Source organism: Solanum pennellii, chromosome 6 (genome assembly GCF_001406875.1).
Source record: "Solanum pennellii chromosome 6, SPENNV200".
Lineage (NCBI taxonomy): Eukaryota > Viridiplantae > Streptophyta > Magnoliopsida > Solanales > Solanaceae > Solanum > Solanum pennellii.
Window position 1 is genome coordinate 14817331 of NC_028642.1, and position 21211 is coordinate 14838541.

Consider the following 21211-nt stretch of genomic DNA (forward strand, 5'->3'; position numbering starts at 1 on the left):
ATCAGGCTCCACTATCTAACAATTCTCCCACTTGGAGACTGACTCAGTCATCCAAAAAATACATTGTCAAAAAAAATCTCTTCATCATCAACAACTTTACCGCACCGCAACATCTGTAGCAACAACTACAGAAGACCAACCGAGGTTTTACATAACCTTAGTTTCCCAACATCAACACATTTTGTCAACATGTCTGCCGGGTTCTTTGCACCCTCTATCTTCACCAAGCACATATCACCATCCTCCACTGCCCTGCAAGTGAAATTGTATCGCCTTCTGATGTGCTTTGTCTTCGAATGATAGACTGGATTTTTCACCAACTGTATGGCACTCTGGCAATCTGAGTGAAGAATCTTCTCGCCCTGCTTCTTGCCAAATTCCTCAAGATAATCTGCAAGACATATCATCTCTTTCCCAGCTTTAGCTATTGCCACATACTCAGCTTCAGTAGATGAAAGAAAAACACACTTCTGAAGCCTGCCTACTGTTCCACCTATGGTGTAAATGTACCCGGANGTCTTCAGATTGTTAATCTCCCTCATACTAGATCCTGCAATCAACATATCATCCACATACAAGAGTAGAAAGACATATGAATCAGTGTATTTCTTGAAGTAACAACAAGGATACTTTTCAGCTTTGCAGAATCCACTCTTGGTCATGAAGGAGTCAAACTTCTTGTACCACTACGTTGTTGCTTGCTTTAGTCCATACAAGCTCCTGGTGAGCTTGCACACCATGTGTTCCTTGCCTGGAACCACAAATCCTTCCGATTGCTGCATATAGATCTCGTTGTCCAGATCTCCATGTGAAAACGCTGTTTTTACATCCATTTGCTCTAGATGCAAATTCTCCGATGCAACAACACTCAATAGAATTCAAATAGAGGTTAACTTCACAACAGGAGAGAATATTTCAGCATAATCAATACCTTTCCTTTGTGTATATGCTTTAACCACTAAACAAGCCTTGAACCTTCCTTTTCCATCTGGTTCAGTCTTGATTCTGAACACCTACTTGTTCAGCAAAGCTCTCTTCCCTGCAGGTAGCTCATTCAACACCCATGTGTCGTTCTTCTCAAGTGACCTCATCTCATCATCCATGGCTTGCTCCCACTTGATCGAATCCTCCACCTGTAGGGCCTCATCAAAAGACTCTGGTTCCTCTTCATCAGTCAGCAATAGATAGTGTAATGAAGGTGAATACCTATCTGGTGCCCTGGTGGATCTGGATGATCTTCTTAATACCTACTCAGGTGTAACTTTCTCCACTTCAGATTCTTTAGTAGGAGTTGGTTGAGTATCTGCTTCGACATCTCTGGGGTTACTCTTCTCCAACTCAACCTCAACTCTCACTTGCTTTGTAATCTCTAGAACCTTCTGCTCTCTGTCCTTGTACAGGACAGACTCATCAAATGTCACGTCACAATGTCTCAGGATCTTTCTATTCTTGTCATCTAAAAACTTGTAACCAAATAAATCAGAACCGTAGCCTATGAAGTAACACTTCACAGCCTTGGCATCAAGCTTGTCTCTCTTTTCTGGATCAACATGAACATTAGTAGTGCAACCAAAAGTCCTCAAGTGTGGGTACTTGATTTCTTTTCCTGTCCACATCTCCTCTGGAATCTTGAACCCTATAGGAACTGATGGTCCCCTGTTTATCAAGTATGCAATTGTGCTCACAGCATCCGCCCAAAGTGTTTTGGGCAGCCCACAATGTATCCTCATACTCCTTGCACGCTCATTCATTGTTCTGTTCATCCTCTCAGCAATTCCATTCTGCCTTGCCTTACCAGGAACAGTTCTCATCAATCTGATTCCCTCAGCTGCACAGAATGCCTTGAACTCTGATTTGTCATACTCTCCTCCATTGTTAGTCCTTAGGCATTTGACTTTCAAACCGGTCTGATTCTCCACTTCAACTTTCCACTTCTTGAAAGTTGCAAACACATATGACTTATGCTTCAAGAAGTAAACCCATACCTTCCTACTGAAATCATCAACGAAGGTAACATAGAATCTGGATCCTCCAAGTGATGATACTGGAGATGGTCCCCAAACATCTGTATGCACCATTTCCAACTGCACTTTCTTTGGCTGTCTAGGAATCTTTGTGAAGCTTACTCTTTTATGTTTGCCCATAACACAGCTCTCGCAAAGACCCATATCAACATACATCAGACCCTCTAATGCTCCTTTTGCAACCAGCATCTTCATTCCTTTAGCACTCATGTGTCCAAGTCTGTTGTGCCACAGACATGAACCGGAACCACCTTCAGCAACAGCGGCCATGTTTATACACCCTGCAGTGGTGTACAAGGTTGCAGATTTGGTGCCACGAGCTACTACCATAGCACCTTTCACGATCTTCCAAGAACCTTTCCCAAACTCTGCTGCATATCCCGTGCTATCAAACTGACCAACAGAGATCAGATTTTTCTTGATCCCAGGAATATATCTGACATCCTTCAATGTCCAATGGTTTCCCGAGGTGGTCTTTATGAAAACATCCCTCTTTCCTTCAATCTCTAAGGCTTTATTGTCAGCAATATATTCTTTTCCAAAATTTCTAGATTTGAAATTTCGAAACAACTCCTTGCTTGGAGACGAATGGAAAGATGCACCAGAATCCAAAATCCATGATTCAACCGAGTTGTTCACACAAAGGATTAGAGCATCCCCAATGTCCTCTGCTGAATTTACAGAATCATTTTCATCTCCAAATTTCTGATTCTGTTTCTTCTTTGGCTTTGTACAGTTCGTCCGAAAGTGCCCTTTTTCTCCACAGTTCCAACAAGTCACGTTTGATCTGTTCTAGGATTTTCCTCGATTCTTTGATTTTGATCGACCATGTTGATTTTGGAGTTTCGTCTTACTTTTCCCCCTTCGATCAACGCTGAGAGCACTACCCGATGAATCTCCCACTTCTCGTTTGCGAATACTTTCGCTAAGAAAAACATCACGAATTTCATCAAACTTCAGTTTCTCAGATCCACGGGAACTGCTTATAGCAGCAACAATAGTATCTCAAGACTCGGGAAGAGATGACATAAAAATCAACGTCTTAATTTCATCTTCAACATTAATATCCACAGAACTGAGTTGACTCACAATCATATTGAACTTGTTTATATGATCTGAAACAGATCCATTCTTAGACATCATTAAATTGAACAATCTACGCATCAAATATACCTTGTTCATAGCCGATGGTTTTTCATACATGTTTGACATTGCCTTCAACAGATCGGACGTAGTCTTCTCCTTCACGATGTTGAACGCCACGTTTCTCGACAAAGTCAACTGGATCAACCCTAGAGCCTGGCGATCCTTCAGTTTCCACTTCTCCTCCATCATGGATTCCGCCTTCACCCCAGTCAACAGTTCATGAAGATCTTACTGGTACAGATAATCTTCGATTTGCATCTTCCAGAAACTGAAATCGGATCCATCAAACTTCTCAATTCCAAGCTTCGAACTATCCATCTTCTGTGATCGTGTTGAATCTCCTTAGCTCTGATACAAGTTTTTAGGATCGAATTCAATCACACACACTAGATGAATGAAGAAAACAAGAACATTCAAGAGAAAGAGATGAGAGATCTAGAGAGAGAAAGAGAAAACCCAAAATTTCGTGGTAACACCCTGTGAGTAAACTTCCATGGCGGTGAGGTATATTTATATTAATAAATAAGAGTATTTTTGGTTACAAATAATAAATAGCGAATAAATAGGAAAGCCTAAAATAGAGAATAAATAGGAAATCCTAAAATAGAGAATAAATAGGAAAACCTAAAATTAATCAGGCTCCACTACCTAACACTTACGGTACGACGTTGCTTCTGTCCGTACGTGGAACTTACATTCGGACTTGGTAGGCCCTCATTGTTTCGAGGATGTCTACCATTTCTATCTAGATTAGATGTAGGCTTAAGCTGGTGGACCATGTTCCACTAGTGTTTTATTTCCCATTTCTTTTTAGATTTTGTATTGGTGCTATTTTGGCAAGAATACGTTTAATGCAATTATGAACTTCTTCTTTCATTTGATTATCCCTATATTAGATGATATATTTGTCAACGCCTATGATGTTAAATATAATATGTTTCGCATAAAATAAGAAAACAAATATTTCAAATTTTCAGCTAAATTAACCTAGATGAAGTAAGTATGACGCATGTACGCTTGCCTGCGACCTCTGAGAGGTCAACGACGCCGGTCTTGTGAGGGGTCTAGATTCTTGTTGTGACAATGATGAAGGTCTATAATTGTCTTATTGATGTATGAAGTGCATTTTAAGGCTTTTAGTCTCTTTGGAGGTTTTCTTAGTATGTGTGAGGTTATGAGACTTCACATGTACATTGCACTAGAAAGCTTAGGATGGGATTATGAGTAGGTTTCTATGATGCTTTAAGATGTGATGTCCAAGTATGTGTTTTTTATTATTGCCTAGAATGATGTGGTTGATAGTGTTGAGCTACATGATATCTTGAATTAAGTCTTATATGAGATTTATGCATTATGTTGAGTTGTATGTGATGTTTGTACTATCATGATATGCTATGCCTCTATGTTTATGTATAAATGTATGGTGATTAAAGAAGATTGTATACATGGTTCCTTGTGGCATTAAGGTGATTCTTGAGTGTGGATAGTGTTATGGGACATTATCTATACATTGCACCTAGCATCACTAGATGAGATTAGGGAGTTAAAATAAAGAAAGCTCAGTGTATAGAGAAAAATAGGTCACTAGAAAAGAAATAGTAGTTATTGTAATGTGGTGAAAATGTGTTAAATGTAGTGTATGATTTTATGTGATATTATGAGTATTGCATATGCCTAAATTAAGTATGTGAATTTGTATGATGGTTATGCTATCAAATTTATGAAGTTTTCACAAAAAGGCATGATGCATGGTTTCAAAGCAAAATATCCCCTTTACAATTCATGTGTTTGCATGGTTGCCATACTTAGTGTATTCTTGTAATAACAACATTCTTCTTTATCTTTTTACACAAAGTGTAGGTTATGGTTGCTTAAAGGATGTGTGTAAGGTGAAGATCTTGATATATGTTTCCCAAGCCCAAGGAAAGATATCCTTAAGTTCAAGGATTTCATATGTCATTGTTTTAAGTAAAGTTTGGTAATAGGTTAGTTATGACTTATGTTAAAAGTATCGTGTCCTTATTGTACTCTAATGATGTTGAGTCTAATATGACAAAGACACTTAAAGTCTTTAGCTATGTATTATGATATTTTATATATATATATATGTGTGTGTGTGTGTGTGTGTGTGTGTATAAAATGGAAGTTATGTTCTAGCATATGATATGCTATGAAAGTTTTAAATTTTCCGCTAAATTTACCTATGACAATACGATGAATGATAACTATGGGCTTGTATAAGACCTCGGAGAGGTAAAGTATGCCATGTTACTTCTAGGGGTTGCTCCTCGGTCTTGACAAATGTGGTATCAGATCATGAGGTTTATGGAGTGGTTTTAGGGTCCAAAAGTCTCATATTCCCACGTCTAGTATTGTCTTGTTAATCGGTGGTGAGTCGCGACACTTCTATGAGCGAGAGGCTATAGGACGATAGAGTTTCCCTTGATAACTATTATCATGTCGTTCCATAGAACTTAACTCTATAAGATCTTTCTCTTATATTTTCTAGTCAGGTGGTCTATTGATGTGATTGCTTTGATATGATGGTACCTATATGCTTGTGGGAGAAAAGGTGAATTTTGATGCTTATCTTTGTTTAATGTTTATATGAATATGTGTGAAGGTGAAACTTTATATATGTTGATGTGATTCCATTAAATGTTATTGTAACGATCCGAAAGTACCCCGTAGAAGTTTGGGAGAACCCTCGTTTTGTGACTGGGCGTACTTGACCCTTTGGGGTCTTGTACAAGCCATTTAACTACCGTTCATTACATAAGACATGAAAAGTAGTGCGGAATTAAAATTTTTCACCAATAAATAAATAAAAAGGAAATCTTTCATAAATACTTAAGAAATATCATTTTCACAAGTCAAACTTAAGACACGACATAATTTTTTAGGTACACGGCCCTTTACATTAAAAGAGAAATAAATAATAAGTCTTAATAATAAAACTAGGAAGCAATAGACTATTTCCGCGAATATATGAGGACATACCAAATCTCGAGAGAGTAGATTTCCCAAGCTTCACCTTTGAATCCTCCAAAAAAGCCTTCAATCTATACTTATAGAGTATAGAAAAGTATAGGGTTCGTACAAATAATGTACTAAGTATGGTTTATGCAAAAACATGCGAAAATGGACTTTTCAGTAAAATAACATTTCATGCCATTTAAGTAACACATTAAAGAATATAAAAGAAAAACGTCATAAGGAACATCATTTAACATTTATAGAAGGATTTCCATAATGTGAAACTCAAAGAACACTTTACACTAAATCCCAAACATTACAGTAAGCTCAAATTTAACATTTACAGTGAACTACTTAGACTACAAAAATGGTGAAACTTCCAAAGCATTGCCAATGAAGAATAAGCATCATTTCCGTAGGAGTTTCCCTTCAAAGGTAATTCTTAGACTCACATTCATACATTCATTTAAGTGTGTGTATGTACTTGTCAGCATATCTTGCATATAAGCATCATTTCATTAACATTAGTTTCTATACATGCTTTATACCTATATTCATCAATTTACATACTTTACATGCTTTACAAAGTCATATACTTTACTTAGGCATAATCTAAGCCAAACATGCTATTCAACTTCACAAAACATAAGACAAGAATTATCTTCAATATCACTTCATTTCATGTACTAGGCCTTCAAAGCCACACTCACAAAATGTCACGACCCGGATTCTGGAATCCGAATCGCAACCGGTGTCTTTGACCTCTCACAGGTTGTAGACAAGCCTCTTCTTCCATTAATCACATTGATATGGTTAATTTTAGCGGAAAATTTAAAATTTTTTTAATTTAAGAAGTATCTATTGACTTCATATAGTTATTACATAGTTACATCATATACTAAGTTCAATGTAAATAACAACCATCTATCATAAAAGAATCAATTCGAAATAGAAGATGAATATATCATATTTATGTTTGCCAGACACACCCTTACTACAAACCTTCGAAATGAAAGTATGAAAGAAACGCTGGGGACAATATCCACTAGCTATGTCTACTACTAGGCTAGACTAAAGCTAGCATCCTCAAAATCAAGAGGACCTACCAAATTGTCTGGAGAATGTTCATGTCCAAACAGCTACAATGAATCTTCAATCTGCTCTCAATCCTGCACCTATAAAAATAGTAAATTGTATAGGGTTAGTAAACCACTTGTACTAAGTATGAGTGTATGCACACATACACATAAGGCTATGCATAATCAATGAAATCTCTTCCTAAACAACATGTGATTTCTGGAAAATGCAGTCACTAGACTTTCCTAATTCGTTAGATGTGATTTGTGGTATGGATATGATGTATTTTAATGCATTCAAAGCACACAACTAATTTTGATTTCAAGACATTAGAATCATCAACATATTTCTAGAACAACTTGGGCAATGATTTGAAATTTTAGTATCCCCTAACACGAGAACTAATTTTATTTGGCTTTGCCCATTATTTGATTAAACTTCATTGGTAATCATATTGGCAATTGACATTCTTAAGATCTTACTTTTATAGCTCGCTTTGAACATACGTTCCATCATCTTTCTTTCTTGATTTCTTAGCGACATCTTTAGAAGTAAGATCATGCAAGCTAACATGAAATCCAGTGTCTTCCCCACGCCGAAAAGAGGTTATTCACTGGTTAAAATGAACGTAGATCATGTGCGCAACTCATGACATCCACTGTCTGCCCACACTGAAAAGGGGTGATTCTCGGAAAAGGTGAATCCATATCCAATGTTCACTACACATCGAAAAAGAGTAGCTCACGGCTATAGTGAATCAAGAACATCTTTTTGAGTATGAAACGACATAGATCATGTAAGCTATACATGAAATCCAGTGTCTACCCCACACCAAAAAAAGGTGATCTCATTGGCCAAGGTGAGATCGAAACATACCTAGCTCTCTTAGGTTGAGACCACAACTAGTTTCTGTGTTTGATCGACATAGTTTGAAGACTAGGGACGTAAGGAGACAACTTATCCACCTCTGTGGTATCCTCGTCTTATGAGATTTACACGTGCAAGCATGATACCCTCAAATTTACTTTTCGAAAGAAGTATAACTGATCGTATCAAGTAAGGAACCAAACTATGAGTTTGGGGTCGATCCCACGAGGAAAATGATTTAGTCTTAAATTTAAGCTACAATTACTTCAGTTTAATCAAGTCCTTTCCGAAATAGGTAACAAAAAGGGGGTTTTAAATAACAAAAGGAATTAAATATTTCAAAGTAAACCAGTAGCAAGTATGAATATTTGATATTTATCAAGTGATGAGAGTAACTAGGGCATAAGTGTTCCCCTCAGGCTTATAACGCGGTAATTCTATCTATAACAATCCTTTCCTAGTATCTTGCATGCAAAGTGGTAAGTTATCTATCCGTAATTCCTTGGTTTGGCAAATACAGAATTTCACTCCGCACCTTGTTCCGGCTGCGTGTGTATGCTTAGTTGTTACTTCTCACCAATCGACACTAGCCTATTAGATAGTGTATACAAAATCTACGTTGAAAATTATTTTATTATTATCTACCTCCTTGGTCCGGAAAATAGCAACAAGGGAGTTCTAACGCGTGCACTCGTTAAAACACTTCTAAAAGAAAGAATTATCAATACATGCACGACACTATTCTAGAATTGTTATTTTACCTAGTTTTTACCTTGTTATTTACCCATGGTTCCCAGAACCCATGTTATGGATTTAGTTAACCGTGTTAACAATCACGTAATTCATATTGATTAGACAAGAATTCATGTACTTACTTTGATGATATTGAAGAAAATCCAGAAAATTACTTGAATAAATAAAAGTCTTGCAACAAACGATTCCGGAAAGTAGAATATTTCCCAAAATCTCAAGTTCAACAACTAGGATAATAAAACTGAAAAATGCCAAAGAGTGTAACCCCCAAAACGAGGTTTTTACAAATATTTATATAAAGAAGTCCTTACGTAAAAAGGAAATCTATTAAAGGAAAATATGGCAAAAACTGCTTCTGAGTTGACAATCGGAACGACGGATCGTTGAGTCCACAACGGACCGTTGAGGCCTCCCATTGTTGCACACTTAGAATCTTTTTTAGGTGCTTTCTTCTCCAAATCACTGTTACCATTGACGGTTCAGGATGACGGTCCGTTGAGTGTACGAAGGTCAATTGATGGCTTCCATTTATCCAAACTTAGAATCTTTTCAAAACGGGTATTGGGGCTACTTTATCTTAGCAATGACGAATGTGCCAGACAGTCCCTCATGGAGATGACGGTCCGTCGATAGATTTCATAGACCCACACTTGGTAAGAATTCCCCGATCTTCCTTCAACAACATTTTCTTCAGACGACAGTTTCCACATACGGGCCGTCGAGGGGTTGACGGACCGTTGATGGCTCCGTAGGTCATCACTTTTGCATTTTCAGCATTGTTTTTCCGCTTTTTCATTCTTGACAGTTTTCATGCAAACCCTCATCTTAAATTCATTTTTTGTCTTCAAGCGATGCACTATGACTCACCACAAAACCTTTGTAAAAGAGTACCCTTATTTTAGCTTTCACAATCATCTAGCTATCAATCCCAATTATTTTCTTTATGTTTATGCATGCTATCACTATTAGGATCGCTCATGTGGATTAGACCATGACACAGACTCACCACACACCGACACCTATCCTCTTTGATCTCTCACCAAGGTACCAATTTTCCGGTATTGCAACTAGTGTCCTCACTTAAAAACAACGTCCTCATTTATCAAACAACGATTTTAGTTTAATTATAAGGATTATTTTTTTCACCACTCACTTTCAGAAGAACTTCACACCTCATTTATACTTGTTTCCGTAGTCTTGCCCTTATTTTCACTACTTTAAGTTCACCATAATAGATTCTTTGAATCACGATAGCACTCTCTTAGCTTGTAACTTAGGGTCAGGGTCAGGTAAGGTACATTTGGATGTAATTTAGTTACTAATTGACCTCCTTAACATATACATCATGGAAGCTGGCTTCTAGTATGAGGACATCATAGCTCGTTAGATGATTTCTCATCTCATCATTAATATTAAGTATAAATTAACTTCAATATTTTCATTAGAGTGTTCATAGAGACTGGTCTCTTCATTAACTTTAAACTCTCATAGGTTAGTACGTTTTGGTAACATTTACTTAGGATCGTTTGAGATTAATGTCATCTTTTACATTAGCCTCTTATCATATTGTAACCTCATTCATTAAGTTTAACACATTTGCTTTTCATAATAACTCACCCCTTCACGCGAATGTTCATTTCATCATATGCAAATGCACTTTGCCATTTAGTGTGTTTAACACTCTTACTTAACCCTTCTAGAAGGTTACATCATTTTATCACATATATCTTAGGCTCACTTACTTTTAAACGTATGCTAGACTTATGAGCCCACACATACAAGCAATGAGGCCTCATTCATTGTTTGTTTAAGTGATTCATGTTTAATATTTTATGTGGCACAAGACTTATGCATATTGTAGATATGCCGAGATATTGATTTCGATCTTGAGAGGCAGCATTCATTAAATATTTACTTACGTATGACTTATTTTTTCAATACGGAATTGGGCAAGGGAACCCGATGTCAAATCCCTTGGACAACACTTAATCTTATTTTAAACTTGATAATTGCATTTTTTCAGATTTGGGGTACCCTAGTTTAATCCCTATCAACCCCATAATATTTCCTTTCTTTTTCTACTCTCCTTTTTCGTTTAAGTCAAGGAGGTTTTATGTTAAATCCCCACATGCTCATTATTTTTCTTTTAATTAATCTCTTAACTCTCTCACCTTTCCAAGAGGTTGTGGGTTCAATCCCCACTCTCCACATTTATTTTCTCCTTTTTTTCCTCTTATCTATCTCATCCATTCAAAAGGATGTGGGTTCAATCCCCACTCACCACATTTATTTTTCCTTGCATTTTTCTCACGAATTTTTTATGAAATCTTCATTTAGTGAAGTCATGGGTTCAATCTCCAATTACCTCACTATTTAAAAAAAAAAATTTAAATGAAGCTCATTTTTTTAAAAGTTGGTCGAGACTTCAATTTCCAGTAGGCTGAAAATTTAGTCTCTTCCAATCCATTTTTGTCTTAATCTTTTGTTAATTTTTTTTGTAGCTTTCATGTAATGATGTCTTAGGTTCAATCCTTAGTGATTTCACTTATTTTACATTAATTTTTCATTGCATTTCATACCACTTTGCTTAGCCAAACCCAACCTACAAAATGATGGAAATTTATTTACTATTTTCAGCTTCTTTTTATCATCATTCATATGTTAATTCTTAAGGAATTTCGTGTATCATTTGGTGAATCTTTAAGTGTAATCTTTTTATGATTATATGCAGCAAAGAATTACCATTACATCCAGCAACATTACACAACTTTTACACCTCATGATTTACACAAACATTCGCATATGAAATTCAACCATAAAACATATCATTTTTCACATACTTTCGGTTGACATAACTTAACATGCTTACAATTCCATAACACATATTCATGAGTACATTATCATGAAAATCATACTTCAAACTTAAATGACCAGAAAACATACAAACAACATTATCTCTAACCTATTTCACATTAAGATCAAAGGGATACTAGGGACAAGGAGTTCGACAAGAACAGGAGTAACCCTAGTCTCAAGATTCGTTGAATTCATGGGAAAGAAAATATTCTTGTACAAAGGAGTCCAAGAGAGAAACCCATAACTGATTCCAACATTCTTCGACCAACCACTTTCTGCCCAAAAACCTTCTCCAAACTAACGTCCAAATTCCGAAACTACAACACAAACTAGACGGAACTTTTCTTTACGTTTTCAATTAGCTTGTTTGTTTATATTTTTCGTGTAAGTTCTTCAATTGTGAAGCAATTTTCTATTTATTTGTTCTTGTGTCTTGGTCAGGCAGAGAGAATGTGAAAGAAAGAGAGAGAGAGAGAGAGAGAGAGGCAGATTGTGAGAGTGGATGAAACGTGAAAAAGAGAGAGGTTCCTTAGGATTATGTCTCTAGTTGAGTCTTAGTCAAAATAAGGTTTTTTCACCTGTTAAAATCTGATTTATTTTTGAATTATATGTTTAATGAAAATATTCCCTTACAAAAAATCAGATTATAAACCTTAATTTAATCCACTTAAATGTTTCTTCCGTCGAGGTTTAAACCCGTGACGTCCCCATCGCGAAAATGGGTCCCTCCGGGTCGACCCGACCCAAAGCGCCCCATTAATTAATTAATTAATAATAATAATCTGATTTTCATTTTTCTTAAATCACCATTTAAATATTAATTAATTAAATAAATTCACCAATTTAAATAATCAAGTTAAATCACTGCTCCCACCTAGGTTTGAACCCTGGTGGAGCATGATTTTTCTCAAAGGCCAATTTCGGCACTTTCTACCCAAAATGCCCCTCCACCTTATTCAATAAATAATCAATTACATATATAGGGTAATTACAATACTACCCTTAGCCTTACCGCTAGACCGTACAAACTTAAGATTTCCCTTTTTTAAGTCCAGTAAAGACTCATCCGGGTAAATATTCATATTCGGGTGCCCTACATGGGTGGACCCAACCTTTAATAGATCAAGTAACTCAGAAAGTTAGTAGGCTTGGCTGTTTCAAAGGTTCAAAGGTCTGGTTCTAGGTGTATCAATCCGTGTGAACACCGTCTAATCTACGCATTTTAGATACGTTAGACATTACTTAGCATTGTCATTTTTAGGGTTGTTACATTATCCCCCGCCCCCTTAGGATGATTCTTCCCCGAATGACACTACACGTCAATTTTAAAATAAGGAGCGTGATTTTCTAAAATATGTTAACATACTTGAGACTTTAGTCTGTGTGAATTTGTGTTTAACACTTACACTGGATAGTGCATATTACTCAAGCTTATCGGAAGCTTTATATTTGAGATTGAGGAACTTCATTCTCAATCGCACTTAACTTGATGCACCTCACCTCTCATGCAACACACACAAAAAAAGAATCATGTCCACGCTTTGTAAAAACAGCAACATGACATGCAAACATAAATTCATTTTAACTCACATAGTGCAATTATTACACATATAATTTTGGACTTACAACCCCAAGTTGACTATTGCACTAAAACATAGAATTTCTTAAACAGAACCAGCCTTAGGAGGAGTATATCTAACCCCTTATATAACATCTTGTTGTCCTTAAGATTTGAAATTATATAGCTTAGTTGTATTGGTCTACGGCCTGCCCATTTACACCCTATCTCATTTGGCAACTGAAACCTCACTACACTGGTTTGATAGTCTATGGTAGCATAACACGTATGGAGAAAATCCATACCGAAGCTATTCAATGCTTTTTATTGGCGAATATTTGCTTTACATATTAGTAGGTTGGTGCACATCCTTGAAACCTACTAGCAGCTTCACATTAATAGACTAAGGAACTCCTTCCTAAACTAGTCTCATCAAAGTATACAACATAAATAAGTACATAGGTCACATAAGTCAGAACCCAACATGATGCCTCCAACATATTAACTTCATACTAGTGCATAAAACAATACACATAAAAACTAATTTAGGCTACGCATCGGAGACATCACCAGAGTGTCTTCCCCTACACCCCATGACTTGAGTTCGAAGAATCGTTGCCTCCTTGGAACCGCTTCACTTGGACCATTCGGCTGAACATTCTCCCTCCCTTTTTCTCGACCTCTCATATACGGACAATTCTTCATCATGCCACCCGGTTTTCCAGAACTATAACAAGCATTAGAGACCCTCGTACACTCTCTTCCATGAAGTTTGCCAAACTTCTTCCAAGCTGGCCTCTCTTGAGGTGTATCTACTTCACTGTTTCTCTTAACTCTGGGCTCGGAATCCCTATCATAGCGAACCTTGAATGAACCTGACTCTCCTTGGTGGGAACCTGAGCTTATCTCTGATTTTATTTCTACTCTTCCTTGAAAAATTCTCCTTAGCTTGCCTTGACTTGTTCCCTACCCTAGTGTGCTTCCTCTTCCTGGTTTTTTCCAACATGTTGAACATGTACCATAAGCCTGGAAAAGGTCCATCCTATCATGCACCATAGATGCTCTACACTCCTCCTCGAGATTCTCCGCAATCAAAGATCCAGTGTAAACGGGAGGATTCATTCTCGTGAAGTCCCTTTACCTTTTAGCCATGGTGCTGAAGGTAGGTTCTCCCTGGGAACACCTTGTTGCTCCGCCTGGGATGTCATAGCCTGAACTTGTAAAATGATGGCTTGGGCCATCTGTACAAAGGATGTCCTCACTTCTCCATATGTCAACCCAGTTTGGTTAACATGTATCTCCATTCCAGCAGCTGGACTTGGGGAGGAACTTGATTTACCCCAGCAGCTTCTACTCCAATCTCTCCGCCTACGTTTCTCCTCGTATTAATCTTTTTGAATCTCAAGAGTTTATGTTAGATGCGCTCTTCATACCAATAAATCAGGCATTAGAGAAGGCACCATAAGATTAGAAGAAGGGAATTTTCCTTCGCATCATGTAGTCTCTAATTCTGGCTAGGAGTGCACTTCACTACCATGACCTAGAAACTACTCAATGTTGATAATGTGAACTTATTATTCTCGAAAGTTAACCTAGTGCTCTGATACAAACTTTGTCACGACCGGAGTCTAGGCCCAAGACGAGACCGGCATCGTTGACCTCTCAGAGGTCGCAGACAAGCCTACGTAGGTCATTGTTACTTCATCTAGGTTAATTTTAGCGAAAAATTTGTACGTTTTGTTACTTAAATTCATATAAGATATTATACTTAAACTCATAAACCTTCATAATCAACCCTCTAATATTAATATCATCAAATGAAATATATAGTTCAATACTGCATTAAGGGTATACTTGCCAAAATGGCACAAATACAATGTTTGAAATAAAATGGGAAAGAAACGCTAATGGAACATACTCCACTAACACAAACTTATATCTAAGATAGAATATAATGGTCAAGCAACCTTGAAAGCATGAGGGTCTACCAACTTTGGATGAATGCTCCACGTCCGGATAACTACGGCGTTGTATCATAAGCGCTAGCGTCAACCTGTGCCTACACCTAAAAGTATAGAGTTTTACGGGATTAGTACGCACTTGTACTAATTATGGGTATATGCAAGTACACACCAAGGACATTGATGATTAAGAAGAGTTCTTTCCTATCGATATGAATTAAGGAAAGTTAAGTCAGTTGACTTGCCAATTTTTTATTAGGAAAGTCATGCGATGAGAGTAACATGCATCATCATAAATATCATTTTGCAAATAGCACATAGCATATTACACATATCATATCACATCGTTCATATCATTCTTTCATATGCCATGAGACCTTGGAATCACGGACTTGACATTAGGACTTCCCAAAATGAGGGCTAAACATATGGGACCTCAACTAGGTAGCCTTCTTTAACAAACACAGAGTCTGCTTCATTCATTCATACGTACTTCATTTTCATTCTATTATATACTAGTGCAGCCACCAGTCATACCAAGGATGTAGTTTAAGGCTCTCATCTGGTTCGTTGTGCAATGACCAAGAATAACATAGTGTTATTACTTAAATCTCGCTCACCTCTGGATTATCCTATTCGTACACCTTTTTTATCGTTCATTTCATTATGTGCATTCCTTGAGGCTGGCCTCATTCTTTCTTTGGGAACTTTAACCTTAATTGACATAGATCATGTGAGCATCATGAAGTCTAGTGTGTAATCCCCATACCCAAAAAGAGGAGGAATCACCGGCCAAATTGAACCAAAATATCCTAACGTATATAGGGAATTAAACCCTACTCGATCCCTATATTGGTAGTATAGGTTCAAAGACTAGGAGATATAAGGAGACCCATACTCGGCAAGCCGAACTGTCTCATCTCATGAGAGTTATGTGATCCTCCGCCTTTCCCGAAATAAGTCATCATTGCTCATAGCTAGACTATCGGTGCTCAGTGTAAAGGTCTATCACATTGAACTCATACATCATGGAAGTTGTCTTCTAGCATGAGGACATCATGGATCATTAGAAGATTTCTCATCTCATTATATGTAATAAGTATGAATTAACTTCAATACTTTCATTAGAGTGTTCATAGAGACTGGTCTCTTCATTATATTTTCACTCTCATAGGTGAGTACGTTTTTGTAACATTTACTTAGGCTCATTTGAGATTGCTCTCATCTTTCACATTAGCCTCCTATCATATTGTCACCTCATTCATTAACTTTAATACATTTGCTTTTCATAATTACTCACCCCTTCACGTGAATGTTCATTTCATAGTATGCCAATGAACTTTGGCATTTAGTATGTTTCACACTATAACTTAACTATTCTACGGTTACATCATTTTATCACATACGTCTTAGGTTCACTTACTTTTAAACGTATGATAGACTTATGAGTTCACACATACAAGCAATGAGGCTTCGTTCTTCGTTTCTCTAAGTGATTCATGCTTACACAAGATTATGTGGTACAAGACTTATGCATCTTGTAGATATGTCAAGATATTGATTTCAAGCTTTAGAGGTAGCATTCATTAAATATTTACTTATGTATGACTTATGTGTCAGTACTGCATTGGTCAAGGGAACCCGATTTCGAATCTCTTGGACAGCACTTAATCTTATTTTAAACTTGATTATTACATTTTTTTAGTTTTGGAGGACCTTAGTTCGATCTTCATCAACCCCATAATATTTCCTTTCTTTTTCTCCTCTCCTTTTTCATTTAAATTAAGGAGGTTGTGTGTTCAATCCCCGACAAGCTCACTATTTTTATTTTAATTTATCTCTTAACTTTCTCACCTATCCAAGAGATAGTGGATTCAATCCCTACTCCCCACATTTATTTTTTCACTTACTTTTCTCCTAACTCTCTCATCTATTGAAGAGGTTGTGGTTTCAAACCCCACTAACTACGTATATTATTCCTTGAATTTTTCTCACGAAAATTTAATTAAATTTTCATTAAGTGAGGTCATGGGTTCAATCTCCAATGACCTGAATATTTAAAAAAAAATTAAACGAAGCTCAGATTTTTTAAAAGTTAGCCGAGACTACAATTTCCAGCAGGCTGGAAATTTAGTCTATTCCAATCCATTTTTGTCTTAATCTTTTGTTGATTTTTTTTGTAGCTTTCATTTAATAATCTATTGGGTTAAATCCTTAGTGATTTCACTTATTTTACATTCAATATTAATTGCATTTTTTACCACTTTGTTTGGCCGAATCCAACCTACAAAATGCTGGAAATTTGTTCACTATTTTCTGCTTCTTTTTAAAATCATTCATACGTTAATTCTTAAGGCATTACGTGGATCATTTGGTGCATATTTAAGTGTAATATTTTTATGATTATATTCATCCAAGAATTACCATTACATCCAGCAACATTACACCACTTTTTCACCTCATGATTTACACAAATATTCGCACATAAAATTAAACCATAAAAACATGTCATTTTTCACATTCTTCCGGTCGACATAGCTTAACATGTTTACAATTCCAAACACATTATCACGAAAATCCTACTTCATACTATAAATACCAGAGAACATACCAACAACATGATCTCTAACCTATTTCACATTGAGATCAAAGGGATATAAGGGACAAGGAGTTCGACAAGAACGGGTACAGCCCTAGTTTCAAGATTCCTTGAATTCATGGGAAAGAAAATTCTCTTGGAAAAACGAGTCCAGGAGAGAAACCCATACCTGATTTAAATGTTGTTAAACCCACGACTTGCTTCCCAAAAATCTTCTCAAAACTCACGTCCAAATCCCGAAACTCCAACATAGACCCGACGGAACTTTGCTTTATGTTTTTTGTTAGCTTGTTTGTTTATATTATTCGTGTAAGTGCTTCAAGTGGTAAGAACTTTTGTAGCTTTTATGTTCTTGTGTTTTTGTTAGGAATAGAGAACGTGAAAGAAAAAGAGAGAGAGGCAGATCGTGAGAGTTGATGAAACGTGAAAAAGAGAAAGGTTCCGTAGGATTAGGATTCTAGTTGAGACTTACTTAAAATAACATTTGTTCAAATGTTAAAATCGTTTTTTTTAATTATATGTTAAATAATCATAATACCCTTACAAAAAATTAGATTATAAACCTCATTTAAATCCACTTAAATGTTGCTTCCGTCGAGGTTCGAACCCGTGACGTCCCCATCGCATAAACGGGTCCCTCCGGGTCGACCCGACACAAACTGCCAGATTAATTTATTAATTAATAATAATAATATGATTTTACTTTTTCTTAAATAAGCATTTAAATATTAATTAATTAAATAAATTCACCAATTTAAATAATCAAGTTAAATCATTGCTCCCACCTAGGTTCGAACCTGGGTGGAGCAAGATTTTGCTCAAAGGCCAATTTCGGCCCTTTCTACCTAAAATGCCCCTCAACCTTATTAAATAAATAATTAATGACATAATTAGGGTAATTACTATACTACCCTTATCCTAGAAAAAGGCCATTTTACCCCTGGACCGTCAAAACTTAAGATTTCCCCTTTTTAAGGCCGATAAAGAGTCATCCGGGTAAATCTTCATATCCGGGTGCCCTACATGGATGGACCCTACCTTTCCTAGCTCAACTAACTCAACAATTTAGTTTTCTTGGATGTTTCAGAGGCTCAGAGGTCTGGTTCTGTGCGGATCAGTCCGTATGAACCCAGTATAATCTAGGCACTCTAAATACATTGGACATTATATAGCATAGTCATGTTTAGGATTGTTACAACCTAGACGTAACCGGCGTCGTTGTCCTCTTTGAGGACTAAAACAAGCCTATTATTCTTACTTCATTGCATTCATCGATTAAAAATACGAAAGAATTTAAAACTTTTCAACTACATCCAATCGGAGGTTTACATAGACTAACCTACAAATAATCATAATAATATCGAGCATACATAGAATTGTTCGTATAAGAAGATTACATAGTCTTCTACTTCCATTCCACACACTTATATAGTAAATAAATAGAGTCATACATCCGTCTCATCTCATAAACCATCCAAACGAGAACACTAACATTGGGCCTAGACCTACATTAATAAAAGTAAGCTGTATATACACTTTATACAACGCTGTCTCAAATAGGAAATAGAGTAAATATAAAATTTGTAGTAACTATGTAACTTCGTAAAGAGAATATTGGCATCGCCATTGGGAAAATGAGGACCTAGCACTTGGATGATAGATTATCCAAGTCATACTTCAAATCGACTCAAATTTACTTGAACAAGCGGAACCTAAAATGTTTGGAGAAAAAGAAGAATATGGGGTTAGTACGCCACATGTACTCAGTATGAGACCATATGCACAAATACAAAAGTATGCTAGAAAGGGATATTTAATGAAAACATATTATTTAAGTCAATCCTTTGAACATACTAAACAAATTAATTATACCATATGCATGTCAACATACTTAAACCCATAATCTTATATACTCTATCATAACGTAATAATATGACAAACATGAATAAGAGTAAACCATATAAATAGCAAAACAAACAAACCAACTATAATCCTTAAGAAACCACAAGTGCAATGACCAAGCAAAGCCCTATCACCCTACTTAATCATGTAACCCACCAAAGATCATGATTAGCAATTCACTTGACATAGCATAGTGTTCAATCTCATATATTATTCTTTCTTTAAAAATGATAACCAATTTCATATTCATGAGTATATTATTCAACATATAAAGTCATTCACATCATATCATCATTTATATACATAATATTAACTTTTCAAGCTTCTATCAAGGCAAACTAGTGCACGGCATAGGTGGAGTCCCATACCCCTACCTATTCTAAAGTCAAACCCATCAAGTCACTTCAATTAGTCTATACTTCATTCATATATTTTAGATTAGGGAACACTTTACTTAACAGACATAGACCACATGAGCTAATGTGGAATTCGGTATAATAAAACCTTACACTGATAGAAGGTGGTCTACCGGCCAAGGTAATACCTATCATAAAAGCAGCTATCTAGGTGGATCCAATATCTAGTATCCTACGGTGGAAACATAGTTTTTGGGGCTTGGGGAATAAATCTTGGAAATATCAATTCTACATCCTACCCTGGGTCATAAGGCTATCCATCTCGTAAGGATCATAGTGAATCCTACCTTCCTTATGTAGGAAGATGTCACTCCCTTAAATACAAGCTCACTCGATGCTAAGGTAAGTCCCTTTATTGAAATTCCATTAGTCTTGTTGTAGTAATAACTTAGTTTAGGTCATAGGGACTAACCATTGTATATTCATTATAATAGGTCAATAAGAATTGAATGAGAAATAGTCCATTCATTTACAATTTATATATGTGAGTTCAACCCTTTGCATATCACGTCTTAATAGGGTTCATAATTACACGTTTTCATTCTTTTGGCATGTACAACCTAAGAAACCTCACAACCAAAATGTAAGACATTACAATTCAATCCTCATACCATCCTATCATTTTAAATTAGGTAAACCTCAATACAACATCATAACTTGATGACAATTAACCATAATTAAAGTGAGAATTAGGATAGTCAAGACTTACCTATATTCCTCCATAGTTCACCATAAAGAGACTTACCATCAACCCATAGATTAACCCAATTTGGGTCATCACACTAATGTAATCCAAGAACCAACATGATATTGAACTTAGAAGAGTCACTATATCATAATTCAATACTAAACCAAAGCTTCAAAAATTAATATCTAAGTCTATCTTCTTAACCTAGATCAATAATCAAGAACTAGCATTAAGGACTTCAATTTATCACTATAGGTTCATGATAAATGTAATAACAACCATTAAGGATTATTTAACCAATAATAAAACCAATTGGATAAAACCCAACATAATTCATATAAAGATCATGCCTAGGGTTAAGGGTTAATGGTCATAATCTAAAATCTAG